The sequence below is a fragment of the Triticum urartu genome, chromosome 7A, assembly GCF_056163025.1.
Source record: "Triticum urartu cultivar PI428250 chromosome 7A, HENAU_Tu73, whole genome shotgun sequence".
Taxonomy (NCBI): Eukaryota; Viridiplantae; Streptophyta; class Magnoliopsida; order Poales; family Poaceae; genus Triticum; species Triticum urartu.
Genome location: NC_141879.1, coordinates 1,042,599 through 1,054,476, shown reverse-complemented (window position 1 = coordinate 1,054,476; position 11,878 = coordinate 1,042,599).

Sequence of the window (11,878 nt, the reverse complement as noted above, 5' to 3'; positions counted from 1 at the left end):
TGCGGCAATTACTAATATGATTCGGACAGACTCAAGCATAGATACGAGTGAGAAACTCTCATCGTAGTCAACACCTTGAACTTGTCGAAAACCTTTTTGCGACAATTCTAGCTTTGTAGATAGTAACACTACTATCAGCGTCCGTCTTCCTCTTGAAGATCCATTTATTCTCAATTGCTTGCCGATCATCGCGCAAGTCAACCAAAGTCCAAACTTTGTTCTCATACATGGATCATATCTCAGATTTCATGGCCTCAAACCATTTCGCGGAATCTGGGCTCATCATCGCTTCCTCATAGTTCGCAAGTTCGTCATGGTTTAGTAACATGACTTTCAGAACAGGATTACCGTACCACTCTGGTGCGGATCTCATTCTGGTTTACCTATGAGATTCGGTAGTAACTTGATCTGAAGTTAGATGATCATCATCATTAGCTTCCTCACTAATTAGTGTAGTAGTCACAAGAACAGATTTTTTTGTGATGAACTACTTTCCAATAAGGGAGAAGGTACAATTACCTTATCAAGTTTTCTACTTTCCTCCCACTCACTTCTTTCGAGAGAAACTCCTTCTCTAGAAAGGATCCATTCTCAGCAACGGACATCTTGCCTTCGGATCTGTGATAGAAGGTGTACCCAACATTTTTCTTTTGGGTATCCTATGAAGATGCACTTCTCCGATTTGAGTTCGAGCTTATCAGGTTGAAACTTTTTCACATAAGCATTGCAACCTCAAACTTTAAGAAACGACAGCTTAGGTTTCTTGCCAAACCATAGTTCATATGGTGTCATCTCAACGGATTTAGATGGTGCCCTATTTAACGTGAATGCAGCTGTCTCTAATGCATAACCCCAAAACGATAGTGGTAGATAGGTAAGAGACATCATAGATCGCACCATATCTAATAAAGTACGGTTATGACGTTCGGACACACCATTACATTGTGGTGTTCCAGGTGGCGTGAGTAGTGAAACTATTTCACATTGTTTTTAACTGAAGGCCAAACTCGTAACTCAAATACTCTTCTCTACGATCAGATCGTAGAAACTTTATTTTCTTGTTACGATGATTTTTCACTTCACTCTGAAATTCTTTGAACTTTTCAAATGTTTCAGACTTATGTTTCATCAAGTAGATATACTCATATCTGCTCAAATCATCTGTGAAGATCAGAAAACAATGATACCTGTCGCGAGCCTCAATATTCATCAGACCACATACATCAGTATGTATGATTTCCAACAAATCTGTTGCTCACTCTATTGTTCCGAAGAACGGAGTCTTAGTCATCTTGCCCATGAGGCATGGTTCACAAGCATCAACTGATTCATAATCAAGTGATTCCAAAAGCCCATCAGCATGGAGTTTCTTCATGCGCTTTACACCAATATGACCTAAACGGCAGTGCCACAAATAAGTTGCACTATCATTATTAACTTTGCATCTTTTGGTTTCAATATTATGATTATGTGTATCACTACTATCAAGATCCAACGAACTATTTTCGTTGGGTGTGTAACCATATAAGGTTTTATTCATGTAAACAGAACAACAATTTATTCTCTTACTTAAATGAATAACCGTATTACAATAAACATGATCAAATCATATTCATGCTCAACGCAAACACCAAATAACACTTATTTAGGTTCTACACTAATCCCGAAATTATAGGGAGTGTGCGATGATGATCATATCAATCTTGGAACCACTTCCAACACACATCGTCACTTCACCCTTAACTAGTCTCTGTTTATTCTGCAACTCCCGTTTCGAGTCACTAATCTTAGCAACTGAACTAGTATCAACTACTTAGGGGTTGCTATAAACACTAGTAAAGTACACATCAATAACATGTATATCAAATATACTTATGTTCACTTTGCCATCCTTCTTATCCGCCAATCACTTGGGGTAGTTCCGCTTCCAGTGACCAGTCCCTTTGCAATAGAAGCACTTAGTCTCAGGCTTAGGACCAGACTTGGGCTTCTTCACTTGAGCAGCAACTTGCTTGCTGTTCTTCTTGAAGTTCCCCTTCTTTCCTTTGCCCTTTTCTTGAAACTAGTGGTCTTGTTAACCACCAACACTTGATGTTTTTCTTGATTTCTACCTTCGTCGATTTCAGCATCACGAAGAGCTTGGGAATTACTTTTGTCATCCCTTGCATATTATAGTTCATCACAAAGTTCTACTAACTTGGTGATGGTGACTAGAGAATTCTGTCAATCACTATTTTATCTGGAAGATTAACTCCCACTTGATTCAAGCGATTGTAGTACCCAGACAATCTGAGCACATGCTCACTAGTTGAGCGATTCTCCTCCATCTTTTAGCTATTTGTTGGAGACTTCATATCTCTCAACTCGGGTATTTGCTTGAAATATTAACTTCAACTCCTGGAACATCTCATATGGTCCATGACGTTCAAAACGTCTTTGAAGTCCCGATTCTAAGCTGTTAAGCATGGTGCACTAAACTATCAAGTAGTCATCATATTGAGCTAGCCAAACGTTCATAACGTCTGCATCTGCTCCTGCAATAGGTCTGTCACCTAGCGGTGCATCAAGGACATAATTCTTCTGTGCAGCAATGAGGATAAACCTCAGATCACAAATCCAATCCGCATCATTGCTACTAAAATCTTTCAACACAATTTTTCTCTAGGATCATATCAAAATAAACATATGAAAGCAACAACGCGAGCTATTGATCTACAACATAGATATGCTAATACTACGAGGACTAAGTTCAGGATAAATTAAAGTTCAATTAATCATATTACTTAAGAACTCCCACTTAGATAGACATCTCTCTAATCCTCTAAGTGATCACGTGATCCAAATCAACTAAACCATGTCCGATCATCACGTGAGATGGAGTAGTTTCATTGGTGAACATCACTATGTTGATCATATCTACTATATGATTCACGCTCTACCTTTCGGTCTCCGTGTTCCGAGGCCATATCTGTATATGCTTGGCTCGTCAAGTATAACCTAAGTATTCCGCGTGTGCAACTATTTTGCACCCGTTGTATTTGAACGTAGAGCCTATCACACCCGATCATCACGTGGTGTCTCAGCACGAAGAACTTTCGCAACGGTGCATACTCAGGGAGAACACTTCTTGATAATTAGTGAGAGATCATCTTATAATGCTACCGTCAATCAAAGCAAGATAAGATGCATAAAAGATAAACATCAAATGCAATCAATATAAGTGATATGATATGGCCATCATCATCTTGTGCTTGTGATTTCCATCTCCGAAGCACCGTCATGATCACCATCTTCACCGGCGCGACACCTTGATCTCTATCGTAGCATCGTTGTCGTCTCGCCAATCTTATGCTTCCATGACTATCACTACCGCTTAGTGATAAAGTAAAGCATTACATCGCGATTGCATTGCATACAATAAAGCGACAACCAAATGGCTCCTGCCAGTTGCCGATAACTCGGTTACAAAACATGATCATCTCATACAATAAAATTTAGCATCATGTCTTGACCATATCACATCACAACATGCCCTGCAAAAACAAGTTAGACGTCCTCTACTTTGTTGTTGCAAGTTTTACGTGGCTGCTACGGGCTTAAGCAAGAACCAATCTTACCTACGCATCAAAACCACAATGATAGTTTGTCAAGTTGATGCCGTTTTAACCTTCGCAAGGACCGGGCGTAGCCACACTCGGTTCAACTAAAGTTGGAGAAACAGTCACCCGCAAGCCACCTATGTGCAAAGCATGTCGGGAGAACCGGTCTCGCGTAAGCGTACGCGTAATGTCGGTCCGGGCCGCTTCATCCAACAATACCGCCGAACCAAAGTATGACATGCTGGTAGGCAGTATGACTTATATCGCCCACAACTCACTTGTGTTCTACTCGTGCATATAACATCAAACTATAAAACCTAGGCTCTGATACCACTGTTGGGTTTCGTAGTAATTTCAAAAAAATTCCTATGCACACGCAAGATCATGGTGATGCATAGCAACGAAAGGGGAGAGTTTGATCTACGTACCCTTGTAGATCAACATCGGAAGCATTGACGCAACATAGAGGAAGTAGTCGTACGTGTTCCCGATCCAACCGATCCAAGCACCGTTACTCCGGCACCTCCGAGTTCTTAGCACACGTACAGCTCGATGACGCTCTCCGGGCTCCGATCCAGCAAAGCTTCGGGGATGAGTTCCGTCAGCACAACGGCGTGGTGACGATGATGATGTTCTACCGACGCAGGGCTTCGCCTAAGCACTACAACGATATGACCGAGGTGGAATATGGTGGCAGGGGGCACCGCGCACGGCTAAGGAACGATCACGTGGATCAACTTCTGTGTCTATGGGGTGCCCCCTGCCCCTGTATATAAAGGATGGAGGAGGAGGAGGCCGGCCAAGGCTTGGTGCGGCCAGGATGTGGAGTCCTACTAGGACTCCAAGTCCTAGTAGGAGTCCACCAAGAGGGGAGGAAGGGAGAAGGAAGTGGAGGAGAAGGAAAGGTGGACGGCCCCCTTTTCCCTAGTCCAATTCGGACTAGAAGGGAGGGGGGGCGCAGCAGGCCCTTTCTCCTCTTCCCACTAAAGCCCATCAAGGCCCATTGCTTCTCCCGTAACTACCCGGTACTTCGAAAAATACCCGAATCACTCGGAACCTTTCCGATGTCCGAATATAGTCGTCCAATATATCGATCTTTACGTCTCGACCATTTCGAGACTCCTCGTCATGTCCCCGATCTCATCCGGGACTCCGAACTCCTTCGGTACATCAAAACTCATAAACTCATAATATAATTGTCATCGAAACCTTAAGCGTGCGGACCCTACGGTTCGAGAACAATGTAGACATGACCGAGACACGTCTCCGGTCAATAACCAATAGCGGGACCTGGATGCCCATATTGGCTCCTACATATTCTACGAAGATCTTTATCGGTCAGACCGCATAACAACATACGTTGTTCCCTTTGTCATCGGTATGTTACTTGCCCGAGATTCGATCTTCGGTATCCAATACCTAGTTCAATCTCGTTACCGGCAAGTCTCTTTACTCGTTCCGTAATACATCATCTCACAACTAACTTATTAGTTGTAATGCTTGCAAGGCTTATGTGATGTGCATTACCGAGAGGGCCCAGAGATACCTCTCCGACAATCGGAGTGACAAATCCTAATCTCGAAATACGCCAACCCAACATCTACCTTTGGAGACACCTGTAGAGCACCTTTATAATCACCCATTTACGTTGTGACGTTTGGTTGCACACAAAGTGTTCCTCCGACAAACGGGAGTTGCATAATCTCATAGTCATAGGAACATGTATAAGTCATGAAGAAAGCAATAGCAACATACTAAACGATCGGGTGCTAAGCTAATGGAATGGGTCATGTCAATCAGATCATTCATCTAATGATGTGATCCCGTTAATCAAATAACAACTCTTTTGTCCATGGTTAGGAAACATAACCATCTTTGATTAACGAGCTAGTCAAGTAGAGGCATACTAGTGACACTTTGTTTGTCTATGTATTCACACATGTATTATGTTTCCGGTTAATACAATTCTAGCATGAATAATAAACATTTATCATGAAATAAGGAAATAAATAATAACTTTATTATTGCCTCTAGGGCATATTTCCTTCATATGTAACCATAATATGTATCCTTTCCGCTCTCGGTTGCTGCATCAAAGCGGATACCGCTGTTTTGGTTGGTGCTCTTTTGATCTTGGGAGATCGTGTAAAATGTATTCCCATTTATCTCGTATCCTTTATAAGTCAATAGAGTCAAAGATGGTCCCCTGGACAACAAGTACAACTCATCACAAACAGTGTTGTCACCTCTGAGACGTGTTTCCAACCAACTGCTGAAAGTCCTGATGTGTTCACATGTAATCCAGTTGTCGCACTGCTCCGGGTGTTTGGAGCACAGACTGTTCTTGTGTTCATCGACATACGGGGTCACCAAGGTAGAGTTCTGTAGAACTGTGTAGTGTGCTTGAGACCAAGAATATCCGTCCCTGCATATTATTGAGTCTCTTCCAAGAGTGCCTTTTCCAGTCAGTCTCCCCTCATACCGCGATTTAGGGAGACCTATCTTGTTAAGGCCAGGAATGAACTCAACACAAAACCCGATAACATCCTCTGTTTGATGGCCCATGGAGATGCTTCCTTCTGGCCTAGCACGGTAACGGACATATTTCTTTAGGACTCCCATGAACCTCTCAAAGGGGAACATATTGTGTAGAAATACGGGCCCCAGGATGACAATCTCGTCGACTAGATGAACTAGGACGTGTGTCATGATATTGAAGAAGGATGGTGGGAACACCAGCTCGAAACTGACAAGACATTGTGCCACATCACTCCTTAGCCTTGGTACGATTTCTGGATCGATCACCTTCTGAGAGATTGCATTGAGGAATGCACATAGCTTCACAATGGCTAATCGGACGTTTTCCGGTAGAAGCCCCCTCAATGCAACCGGAAGTAGTTGTGTCATAATCACGTGGCAGTCATGAGACTTTAGGTTCTGAAACTTTTTCTCTGGCATATTTATTATTCCCTTTATATTCGACGAGAAGCCAGTCGTGACCTTCATACTAAGCAGGCATTCAAAGAAGATTTCTTTCTCTTCTTTCGTAAGAGCGTAGCTGGCAGGACCTTTATACTTCTTCGGAGGCATGCCGTCTTTTTCGTGCAAACGTTGCAGGTCCTCCCGTGCCTCAGGTGTATCTTTTGTCTTCCCATACACGCCCAAGAAGCCTAGCAGGTTCACGCAAAGGTTCTTCGTCACGTGCATCACGTCGATTGAGGAGCGGACCTCTAGGTCTTTCCAGTAGGGTAGGTCCCAAAATATAGATTTCTTCTTCCACATGGGTGCGTGTCCCTCAGCGTCATTCGGAACAGCTAGTCCACCGGGACCCTTTCCAAAGATTACGTAGTGTAAATCATTGACCATAGCAAGCACGTGATCACCGGTGCACATGGCGGGCTTCTTCCGGTGATCTGCCTCGTCTTTGAAATGCTTGCCTTGCTTTCGACATTGATGGTTGGTCGGAAGAAATCGACGATGGCCCAGGTACACATTCTTCCTGCATTTGTCCAAGTATATACTTTCAGTGTCATATAAACAGTGCGTGCATGCGTGGTATCCTTTGTTTGTCTGTCCTGAAAGGTTACTGAGAGCGGGCCAATCGTTGATGGTCACGAACAGCAACGCCTTAAGGTTAAATTCCTCCTGTCTGTGCTCATCCCACGTACGTACACCGTTTCCATTCCAAAGCTGTAAAAGTTCTTCAACTAATGGCCTTAGGTACACATCAATGTCGCTGCCTGGTTGCTTAGGGCCTTGGATGAGAACTGGCATCATAATGAACTTCTGCTTCATGCACATCCAAGGAGGAAGGTTATACATACATAGAGTCACGGGCCAGGTGCTGTGATTTCTGCTCTGCTCCCCGAAAGGATTAATGCCATCCACGCTTAAAGCAAACCATACATTCCTTGGGTCCTTTGCAAACTCATCCCAGTACTTTCTCTCGATTTTTCTCCACTGCGACCCGTCAGCGGGTGCTCTCAACTTCCCATATTTTTTTCGGTTCTCACTGTGCCATCGCATCAACTTGGCATGCTCTTCGTTTTTGAACAGACGTTTCAACCATGGTATTATAGGAGCATACCACATCACCTTCGCAGGAACCCTCTTCCTGGGGGGCTCGCCGTCAACATCACCAGGGTCATCTCGTCTGATCTTATACCGCAATGCACCGCATACCGGGCATGCGTTCAGATCCTTGTATGCACCGCGGTAGAGGATGCAGTCATTAGGGCATGCATGTATCTTCTCCACCTCCAATCCTAGAGGGCATACGACCTTCTTTGCTGCGTATGTACTGTCGGGCAATTCATTATCCTTTGGAAGCTTCTTCTTCAATATTTTCAGTAGCTTCTCAAATCCTTTGTCAGCCACAGCATTCTCTGCCTTCCACTGCAGCAATTCCAGTACGGTACCGAGCTTTGTGTTGCCATCTTCGCAATTGGGATATAACCCTTTTTTGTGATCCTCTAACATGTGATCGAACTTCAGCTTCTCCTTTTGACTAATGCATTGCGTCCTTGCATCGACAATGACCCGGCGGAGATCATCATCATCGGGCACATCGTCTGGTTCCTCTTGATCTTCAGCAGCTTCACCCGTGGCAGCATCATTGGGCACATCGTCTGGTTCCTCTTGATCTTCACCAGCTCCCCCCGTTGCAGCATCACCGTATTCAGGGGGCACATAGTTGTCGTCGTACTCTTCTTCTTCGCCGTCTTCCATCATAACCCCTATTTCTCCGTGCCTCGTCCAAACATTATAGTGTGGCATGAAACCCTTGTAAAGCAGGTGGGAGTGAAGGATTTTCCGGTTAGAGTAAGACCTCGTATTCCCACATTCAGTGCATGGACAACACATAAAACCATTCTGCTTGTTTGCCTCAGCCGCATCGAGAAACTCATGCACGCCCTTAATGTACTCGCGGGTGTGTCTGTCACCGTACATCCATTGCCGGTTCATCTGCGTGCATTATATATAATTAAGTGTCCAAATTAATAGAAGTTCATCATCACATTAAAAGCAAAGTGCATACATAGTTCTCATCTAACAACATATAGCTCTCCAAAGCATCTAATTAATTAAACCATACATTGAAACTATGTAAAACATTTCAATGCGAAAACAAATGCGATCATAATCGCAACCAAGGTAACAATTGATCCAACGGCATAATGATACCAAGCCTCGGTATGAATGGAATATTTTCTAATCTTTCTAATCTTCAAGCGCATTGCATCTATCTTGATCTTCTGATCATCGACGACATCCGCAACATGCAACTCCAATATCATCTTCTCCTCCTCAATTTTTTTTATTTTTTCCTTCAACAAATTGTTTTCTTCTTCAACTAAATTTAACCTCTCGACAATAGGGTCGGTTGGCATTTTCGATTCACATACATCCTAGATAAATACAATCTATGTCACGTTGGTCGGCATAATTTTCATAAACAATAAATGAACCAATAGTTACAAAGATAATATACATACCACATGCGAATCATAGACAGGACGAGGGCCGACGGGGGTGGATACCAAAACCATCGCACTATATAAGATGCAATAATAAATGTAAGAAAATGATACAAGTATCTATCTAAACATACAAGTAAGAATATTTTTCCTTTCAGAAAGAAGATAAGAACAAGAGGCTCACCACGGTGGTGTCGGTGATGAGATCGGCGCGGGTGATCGACGGCGGTGAAGACGGGGACGGGGCGTGACGGACCGCTAAATCTAGACAAATCTCGAGTAAAATGGAGCTTGGAGGTCGAGCTTCGAGAGGAGAAAGCTGAAGTAGTGTGGCTCGGGCATTCCATCGAACACCTCATGTGCATAGGAGGTGAGCTAGAGCACCACAAAGCCCTCTCCCCCTCGGCCAGAAAAAACAGAGCACTGTGCTCTGCTCTTGCGCGAGGGGGTATATATAGGCACCTCATTGGTCCCGATTGGTGGCATGAACCGGGACTAAAGGGGAGCCTTTGGTCCCGGTTCAAGCCACCAACCGGGACCAATGGTGGTGGGCCAGGAGCGAGGCCCATTGGTCCTGGTTCGTCCCACCAACCGGGACCAAAAGGTCCAGACGAACCGGGACCAATGGCCCACGTGGCCCGGCCGGCCCCCTGGGCTCACGAACCGGGACCAATGCCCACATTGGTCCCGGTTCTAGACTGAACCGGGACTAATGGGCTGACCCGGCCTGGACCAAAGCCCTGTTTTCTACTAGTGAGGGTTTCACACAAAAACTCATCTGATACAAAGGGATTTCATTTTTTTGAACTTATTTGAACTCTAGACTTTTTGTGTGTTCAAAATGCACCATTCAAAGCCATATCATCAATTTTCAACCCGTTCTGACTTCATTCGTTATTTTTCATGCATTTGCTAATTTTTTTAAGCTATAAGACCCCGAAATTCAAAAGCATTTCAAATGAACTCTGAAAAGGTTGAAAGTTGGCATGGTATCATCATTTCACCCACATAGCATGTGCAAAAAGGCTGAGAGGGTTACGATAAAAACTAGATGCACTTCGTATGCAAAAGGAATAATCTCTTTCGAAGTATCAGGGTTTCAGACAAAAACTCATCTGTTACAAAGGGATTTCATTTTTTTGAACTTATTTGAACTCCATACTTTTTGTGTGTTCAAAATGCACCATTCAAAGCCATATCATGAATTTTCAACCCGTTCTGACTTCATTTGTTATTTTTCATGCATTTGCTGATTTCTTTGAGCTATAAGACCCTGAAATTCAAAAGCATTTCAAATGAACTCTGAAAAGGTTGAAAGTTGGCATGGTATCATCATTTCACCCACATAGCATGTGCAAAAAAGTTGAGAGGGTTACGGCAAAAACTAGATGCACTTCGTGTACAAAACGGACAATCTCTTTCAAAGTATCATGGGTTCACACAAAAACTCATCTGTTACAAAGGGATTTCATTTTTTTGAACTTATTTGAACTCCAGACTTTTTTGTGTGTTATAAATGCACCATTCAAAGCCACATCAGCAATTTTCAACCCTTTGTGACTTCATTTGTTATTTTTCATGCATTTACTGATTTTTTGAGCTATAAGACCCTGTAATTCAAAAGCATTTCAATTGAATACTGAAAAGGTTGAAAGTTGGCATGGTATCATCATTTCACCCACATAGCATGTGCAAAAAAGTTGAGAGGGTTACGGCAAAAACTGGATGCACTTCATGTACAAAGTGGACAATCTCTTTCGAAGTATCAGGGTTTCAGACAAAAATTCATCTGTTACAAAAGGCATTTTATTTCTTCACATGTAACTGCAGTGATATTCTAGATCAAAGGCATCATCATAATAGTTGTGCGGAGAAAGTCTTCACTTTTTCTTCGCTTGTGTCCTTTGCTTGTTGCACCGTAACCATGGATAATCTTCATCGTTTAAACCATAGTACATACATAGTTCTCATTGAACAACATATAGCTCTCCATACATTGAAACTATGTAAAACCTTTCAATGCAACAACAAATGCGATCATAATCACAACCAAGGCAATAATTCATCCAACGGTATAATGATACCATGCCTCGGTATGAACGACATATTTTCTAATCTTTCTAATCTTCAACCGCATTGCATCCATGTTGATCTTGTGATCATCGACGACATCCGCAACATGCAACTCCAATATCATCTTCTCCTCCTTAATTTTTTTTATTTTTTTCCTTCAAGTAATTGTTTTCTTATTCAACTAAATTTAACCTCTCGACAATAGTGTCGGTTGGAATTTCCGATTCAACTACCTCCTAGATAAAAAAAATCTATGTCACGTTGGTCGGCATAATTTTCATAAATAATAAATGAACCAAATAGTTATAAAAGATAATATATACCACATCCGAATCATAGCCAGAACGAGGGCCGACGGGGGCGGATACCAAAACCATCGCACTATATAATAACAAGCAAGAATAAAAGTAAGAAAATTAGACAAGTATCTATCTAAAGTAAGAATTTTTTTCCTTTCAGAAAGAAGATAAGAACAAGAGGCTCACCACGATGGTGCCGGCGACGAGATCAGCGCGGGCGATTGACGGCGGTGAAGACGGAGACATGACGTGACAAACCGCTAACCCTAGACAAATCTCGGGGAAAATGGAGCTTCGAGGTCGAGCTTCGAGAGGAGAAAGCTTAACTAGTGTGGCTCGGGCATTTCATCGAACACCTCATGTGCATAGGAGGTGAGCTAGAGCACCACAAATTAAGCTCTCCCCTCGCCGGCCAGAAAAAACAGAGCAC